The sequence below is a fragment of the Haematobia irritans genome, chromosome 1 (genome assembly GCF_050003625.1).
Source record: "Haematobia irritans isolate KBUSLIRL chromosome 1, ASM5000362v1, whole genome shotgun sequence".
In the NCBI taxonomy this organism is placed as follows: Eukaryota; Metazoa; Arthropoda; class Insecta; order Diptera; family Muscidae; genus Haematobia; species Haematobia irritans.
In genome coordinates this window covers 41,227,313-41,235,779 of record NC_134397.1, presented here as the reverse complement: position 1 = coordinate 41,235,779, position 8,467 = coordinate 41,227,313, and positions in this window count along the sequence as shown.

The following is an 8,467-nucleotide window of genomic DNA, read 5'->3' as shown; positions in this document are numbered from 1 at the left end:
CGTAGCTGTTATAGTCACCAATAGACAATTATAGTTATAAGTTACATTTATATAGCATAGTTTGCAGCGCCCACGAGCCGATGCAAACAAAACATTATTCAACAGAAACATATATTTGTTGGACACGTAGAGCAATGGTTAGCATGTCCGCCTTGCATGCAAAGGGTCCTGGGTTCAATCCCTGCTCCGACCGAACACCAAAATTTTTTTGTTCTTTTATTTTTGTATTTATATATTATTGAATTAAATTTTTACAATGAAACTTCGAAATGTGTGTTATTAAAGATTTACAGTCAGAAAAGAACAGTGCTTGATATAAACGAAATGGACTGAGCTGTTGGATAAAATATTGTTTTTTTTTAATTGCAAAAATAACAATTTGGTAACAAAAAATGGTTTTGGTATAAAAATTTGAAATTTTCGAATAAATTAAAAAACTCTACCAAAAGAAGAACGTGAAGTCGCTTATAAACATACATAATTTTACAATATAACAGGTTGGCTGATAGGTCCCCGGTCTAACAAAGAAAAACACATTTTTTTGTCAAAATTCGTTTCATAGTTCCCTTCAAGAGCGATGCAACGATTATAACGACCTTCCAATTTTTTGATACCATTTTCGAAGTATTCCTTCGGTTTTGCCTCAAAATAGGCCTCAGTTTCGGCGATCACATCTTCATTGCAGCCAAATTTTTTCCCTGCGAGCATCCTTTTGAGGTCAGAGAACAAGAAAAAGTCGCTGGGGGCCAGATCTGGAGAATACGGTGGGTGGGGAAGCAATTCGAAGCCCAATTCATGAATTTTTGGCATCGTTTTCAATGACTTGTGGCACGGTGCGTTGTCTTGGTGGAACAACACTTTTTTCCTCTTCATATGGGACCGTTTTGCCGCGATTTCGACCTTCAAATGCTCCTATAACGCCATATAATAGTCACTGTTGATGGTTTTTCCCTTCTCAAGATAATCGATAAAAATTATTCCATGCGCATCCTAAAAAACAGAGGCCATTACTTTGCCAGCGGACTTTTGAGTCTTTCCACGCTTCGGAGACGGTTCACCGGTCGCTGTTCACTCAGCCGACTGTCGACTGGACTCAGGAGTGTAGTGATGGAGCCATGTTTCATCCATTGTCACATATCGACGGAAAAACTCGGGTGTATTACGAGTTAACAGCTGCAAACACCGCTCAGAATCATCAACACCTCCTCGGGCGTTCACCGTCTTCCGCGCTTATATCACAACGCTTGAATTTTGCATACCAATCAATTATTGTTGATTTCCCTGGGACAGAGGCCGGAAACTCATTATCAAGCCAAGTTTTTGCTTCCACCATATTTTTCCCTTCAGAAAAAAGTATTTTATCAAAACAAGAAATTCCTTTTTTTCCATTTTTTTCACAATAACAAAAGTTGCTTCACAAAACACATCTTGCACTACACCATCAAAAAATCGCTTCTGTAACATATACCCCAAACACATTTTGTTTCAAGCATATATATTTTCAGGATTGGTCCAAACAAAATATTGTTTGTATTGTTCAAACATATTATGTTTCACCTTATGGCATATTTAATACAAAAAAAAATTAATGAAATTTTCTTTGTGTGGATATATTTTAAAGGCGCCAATTTGTTACTTCCATTATTTTACTTGCAGCATACTCTCTAGGTCTCTCTTTCAGGCTTGTAGACATTGGTATCTGACATTTTCCTTTTAATAACATAATACCATAGACCAAGGAATGTATAGACATCTCAAGTGAATTCACCATGGTTTTGTTTATTTGCAGAGCGCAGTCATTCCACTCAATTGCGCAGTCAAGTGACTCAATTTCTTTTTGGAAAACAAGAATTACCGTACAAATCAGTCAATTTGCATTACAAAAAAGGTGTGGATGTATAGAATTTTATATGCTTTTACAATATTTGGTGTTTCATCAAGAAAACAAAGGAAAGAAAACAAATTAAAGCCAAATTAAAAAATCACTCAATTGCAGACGTAAAAGAGCCATCTACGGTGTGCAGACAAACTACAGCGCTGTGCATTCATTTGAGATGTCTATACATTCCTTGGTCTATGATAATACATAGTACCAATTCCTTAATCTTCATGTGCAAGTAAATAATTTGGACGGAAACCCAGCATGCATTGATATAAGGCAAACATTAAAATAATTTTTTATTAATTGGTAAGATTTGATTATATATAATTCTATAGAATTTGATCTGATCAGATCTCAGTATTGGCCTAGATCTGATGCCTTATACATATATAATTATTTATTGCCCTATATGTAGATATAACTGGTGTTAGATCTTGTTGTATATCTACTTACATCTAATTATATCTCATCATATCGGGTTAGATAAAAAAGGACAATTTAGAGATCTGATCATATCTAATTGGATCCCCCATTTTTTATACAGGATTTGAAATTTTTAAGTCGAAAATTTTAATGGGGCTTAGCATTAAACTTCCTTACAAAAAAAAACCTTTTATCGCGAAAATAAATTTCCAAACGTTGTTCGTTGGTCTAAAATTTCGTTTGGGATGAAAGTATATCTTTTTCGCGTGTGTTCTCTAACAAGAAAAATATTCATTTGAACAATTCTTCGACTCCCAAAATGATCGTTTTACTTAATCACACCCTACATCGAAAAACAATTCCGTAGTTAAACTAACGCTAAATTTAACTTATTTTGATTGCAAACAAATTATTTGTTTGTAGTTAAATTTTATTATTTTTTTAGAAATTTTCCAAAGCTCAATGAAATTTTCCTTTTTTTAAGAATTTCTCAAACATTTTATGAACTAAACGTGGGTAAAAAGTTCAATGACCATACACATAAGTTCAATATAAACTAAAGCAGAAGAAAATGTTCGTACACCCAAAGAAAAAATATTTTGCTCCGGAACGAAATTTTAGACAAACGAAATTCCCTTTTCGTATAAATTATTTTCGTTTAGAGCAAATTAATCTGAATTTATCATAAGCGTTTAAACGAGAAGAAAACTTTGATTGTCTAAAATTGCGTTCCTCAGAAAGATAAACTCTTTCAGTGTACGATTCCCAAAAATAGTAAGAATGAAAATGGTCATAATATGGCGCCAATGGTTTTGTTCTTTACTTTTAGTTCATTTTTTCTTCTATGAAAGGATGTAAATTCGTGAGTTATAGTTAATAAGTACACCAAGGCATTAACGATTTGTGGAAATCTCAAAATATGGAGTATAATTTAGTTCAATTTTCACAGGACATAGTTCATTCTTGCTATAATACAGTTTACTTTTTTAATGACAATGACCGCTCACCAAGCATTTTAATCGAGTTCGGCATCAGCAATGGAAGGATTATCTTTTAAGGAACATTGTTTTAGTGCCAAGAGAAAACTTCTTTTTTGTACAATTTCATTCCTCAGAAAATTATTATTATTAAATCATAATAAATTATGAAAATAAATATAAAAAAATGAGGGCACTAACAACTAAGGTTTTCGACCTAATACCTCAGAAAAGAAAAATCTTCTTTCTTTATATGCTTAAAGAAAATACATCATACACTCAAAAAAAGTTTTCGTCTATCCAAGATTTTGACCTTCCCTTAAGGATTTTGGTATTGATTCCGAGCCAAAGATGTGGCTTCTGTAAAATAAAGAAATTTTTAGCGACCTATCTGAATTTAAATCTAGGACCAATAAAATTGAAATTAGGATACAGATTTCATTTATCAAATTTTCATTCTCTTTTCGCGGTTAATTAATAAAGGTACTCACGTACAAACAAATGCCAGTTCAAAAATCCAAATTATAACGGATACTTCAAAGTAAAAACTGTTTTCTTAATTCCAAAAAAAAAAACTATAAAGCGAAGACGTTAAATCCTCCCAATAAGTCTTAGCCTATATTTGAAGCGTTTTTATGTTAAATCTAAAGTTTCTTTATTTCAGTTAATTTAAGGATAATTTCTTTAAATCAAAAATGTGTTTCTTTACTTTAAGCAAAATTAGTCTTAGTTCAAAGACATGCAACTTTAAATGAGGAACGCAAATTTACAAAATTTGTGTCCTAAATTTAATGAAAAATATTTTTGAAGCAAAGATTTTTATATTTTAAAAACATTTTTCCTTAATATTTTGTAAATTAGGCATCCTAAAATTTAGGTTGTGTAATCTTTAATATAGGTTGCGTAATCTTTAATATTTTTTTCAGTGTAACACAAGACACTTTTGTTTGTTTAAAATGTTGTCCTTTTTTCTTTATCAATTGATAATTAATATCTCATGTTACAATAGTTTATTATATGCAATAATCCGATACTTAAACAACAGGTATTCCATATACGTTTACTGGTCTTCATGTCGGTACTTAAAGTTTTACAATATGTGTTAACTATTTATTAAGGATAACAAGAAGATTTTCCATTTTTGGGGGGGGGGGGGGGGGTGGGGAGGTCTGTGGTCTTGATGTTCCTTGTTTCATAACATGCCACCACTAGCTCCTTATGTCGACATTAGATAATTGAATTTTGTCTAAATGTGATGATGTCTTGCCATAATCAAATTTACTATCACATATTTCTTGATCTGTTGGAGTTTTTTTTTTATACATGTCGTCCAAGAGTATTTAGTCTTTTGCTTTATAGAAACAAAAGAAAAATTTCAAAGAATATCTTTCAGATGGAATTTGTTATTGCCGTCTTTGCGTATATAGTAAAAAAGTTGTGGAATAGATAAATAGAAACAAAAATGTATGTATTGTTGTACACTCTCAAAAAAATAATGTATTTTGCAAAAATTGCGAAGGGGTGTTACAAAGGACAAACTCTCCCATTTTTAGATTCCGACCTCTTGTTATGCATTGTTATATGCTAATGAAATCAAGAACTGTTGTTTCAGTCTTTGATGGATTTACGCCTGCATCATTCTTATTTCTTATGGGAGCCACCGTGGTGCAATGGTTAGCATGCCCGATTTGCATACACAGAGTCGTGGGTTCGAAAACCAGTTTCTATAGAAAATTTTGTCAAAATTTGTTTTGTATAGAAAATTTTGTCAACATTTGTTTTGTATAGAAAATTTTGTCAAAATTTTATTAGTAGAGAAAATTTTGTCAAAATTTTATTTCTATAGAAAATGTTGTCAAAATTCTATTTCTATAGAAAATGTTGTCAAAATTTTATTTCTATAGAAAATTTTGTCAAAATTTTATTTCATTCGTTTTGTTTGTTATTGTTGGCTTCTCTTCAATCGTTATTGTTGTTTTTGATCTCAGCTTAAAGCCATACATTGACTAAACTACAAGTGTAGCTTAACCAACAGAGGAAAAGTATGCTTGTCAAATTTATTTGGGCAAAGCCCTATAGACTGCAAGATGGTTGGATGTACAGCTGTTTCGGAATTACCACATTCCTCATCAGCATCCTCTACTTGCAGCAAAACTATCAACCAATTATCAGAATAAATTCGGGTAATTCACTCAACCCAAAGTGAACTACACTTGAACCTCCCGAAAAAGGGTTTATTTCTATAGAAAATTTTGTCAAAATTTTATTTCTATAGAAAATTTTGTCAAAATTTTATTTCTATAGAAAATTTTGTCCAAATTTTATTTCTATAGAAAAATTTGTCAAAATGTTATTTCCATACACCCTCAAAAAATCGCTTCTGTAACATATACCCCAAACACATTTTGCTTCAAGCATATATATTTTCAGGATTGGTTCAAATAAAATATTGTTTGTATTGTTCCAACATATTATGTTTCACCTCAGGCATAAACTGGTAGACAAAAATTGTAATGAAATTTTCTTTGTGTATATATGGTTTTAAGGCGCCAATTGGTTACTTCCATTCTTTTACTTGCAGCATACTCTCTAGGTCTCTCTTTCTGAACACATATATGTTTGTAGGCTATTTCTAAATTAATATATGTTTGCATCCAAACATATTATATTAACAAAATTTTTATGTCCCAAACATAATATGTTCTAACATATTAACATATATGTCCCAAACATGTTATGCTAGTTTATGAACAATATATGCTTGTACTTAAAAATAGTGTGTTAAAAAATTTGAGTTCCCAATATATAATTTTTATACCCAAACATATGAAAAACAGTGAGCTTAAGAGAGAAGTTCACCACTGCGGTATCACAATGGACTGAATAATCTAAGTAAGCCTGAAATATCGGGCTGCCACTATACGAGTACCTTACCTAACCTTCTTGTTTTTCCATTTCCCAATCATCTGGAGGGCTCTCTCCCTCTGTATGATATCTCTAATTGTATGGTGGAATTTTTCCCTGACTTTCAGTATCACATCATTTTCGTAAGCCCTTTGATTTCACAGTGAAACACAAAAAATCCAAATAAAAAATCACTTATCCCAGCCGAAATTACTCGATAAAAGGAGAAAAGAAATTTCTGAAGTTTGCTAGATTGGCTGCCGTTCGTTTTTTGTGAGCCTCTAAAGTTTTCCGCCAAATTCGATTTTAAGCACTTTTTTGCAATTTTCGCATTGTCATAGCTCGAATAATGCTATGATCTTTTGCAGTGTTCAACAAAGTTGTAGCTCTTGATTCGGCCAACAAAAGTGCTGAATATATAGTCGGAAAAGTTTCATCTTCAAAACCCTAAAAATATCGAAAAAAATCTTTAAAATATTGAAAGTTTAAAAGAAAGTTTATAATCTTCGAATCAAAATATTTTTCATTAAATATGGGACAATAATCTTGTAAATTGCTGTCCCCCCGTTAAGTTCGTATGGCTTCCAACTAAGAAAAACATTTCTTAAAATAAAGAAAAATATTTTTGATTTAAAGAAATCGTCTTTAATTTACTGATATATTGAATCTGTAAATTTAAGATAAAATACTTCAAATGTAGGCTAAGCCTTTTTTCGAGGTTTTCGCTAACATAATTTGGTTTAAAGATTTTTTGGAATTAGGAAAACATTTTCTATTTTGTATCTGTTATAATTTAGATTTTTAAACTGGCATTTGTATGTACGTACACAGAAAAAAATATCACCAAAATATTTCCAATTAAAAAGTTAATTGAAGTTGAAATTTTTTTCAATTAATAAATTAATTGGTACAATTAACTTTTTAATCAAGATAGAAACATTAAGTTAATTAAGTCAATGATTGAAAATTTTAAAATTTTTAATTAAAAAGTTAATTGATGCAATTAACTTTTAATCAAATTCGGAAGACTAAGTCAGTTAAAAAAACGATGAACATTTTTTTTTAAATTTTTAATGAATTTTTTTTTCAAACAATCAATTGTTAATCCAAATAAAAATTCTAAGCCAATTCAGAATGTAATTGAAAATAGTTACCTTTTTTTAATTAATAAATTAATTGAGTTTTGCAATCAACATCAATTAAATTTTTAATTGAATCAATTAAAAAATTAATTGATATTTGGTAATGAAATCAATTAATTTTTTAATCAAGAATTTTTCTATGCCCAATTAAAACTGTGATTGATACTATCATTTTCGTGATTGAAGACATTTCAATTAAAAAATTAATTGGATCAATTAATTTCGTGATTGAATCAGAAAAAAAAAATTTTTGTGTGTAAATAGCCTTATTAATATATCGCAAGAGAAGAATGCAAATTCGATAAATGAGATCTGTATCCTAATTTCAATTTTATCGATCGTAGATTTAAAGCTAGATAGATCCCTAAAAAATGTCTTTATTTTAAAGAAGCTGTATCTTTGGCTCGGAATCAATACCAAACTCCTCAAGGGAAGGTCAACATCTTTGCATCCAAGTAAACTTTTTTTTTTTAATGTAGGGTTTTAATTATTTTTTAAATGTATTCAATAAAACTTTTTATTAGTTTATTAATTATTGTAATAATTTTATTTTTTCAATGTCTGTGATTGCAGTAGATTCGATTAAAATTTTATTATAAATGAATTAAGTTTTAAACAAATCCTCTGATTAAAACTTAATTGACTTATGGATACAAGCTCAAAAACACTTTTTTTGTGTGTAGAGGAAAATGTTCCCTTAGAGCAAAATTTTCCCAAATATATATGCATTTTGTTGTGTGTAATTTAATATTTGCATAAAATTAGAATAACTAAATTGCTTTACACTATTTTGTCGTCATATGCCTTACGTTAATAGAGAAGCACATTCAAGCGAATATTTTTTTTTGGGGGTTGGAAGTTTATAAAGCCCATATTTAGTATAGTGTATGAAACAAAAGGAAACTATGTAAATTATTTGGAATATTTTAAAGTACATACGGCATGACTATAAACATATTGGTCAAATTAAAAATCAATTTCCATAGGTGGTCTGCGATAATCGAAAATTTTCAATAGAAATTGACTTTACTTTGTTAAGTGTGTTTTGCGTAGGTTCGTAGGTCTAATCGATTAATGTGAAAATTAATTTAATTGGTTTAATTGCATGTATGGGCACATATAAATTAACGATCGTTGAG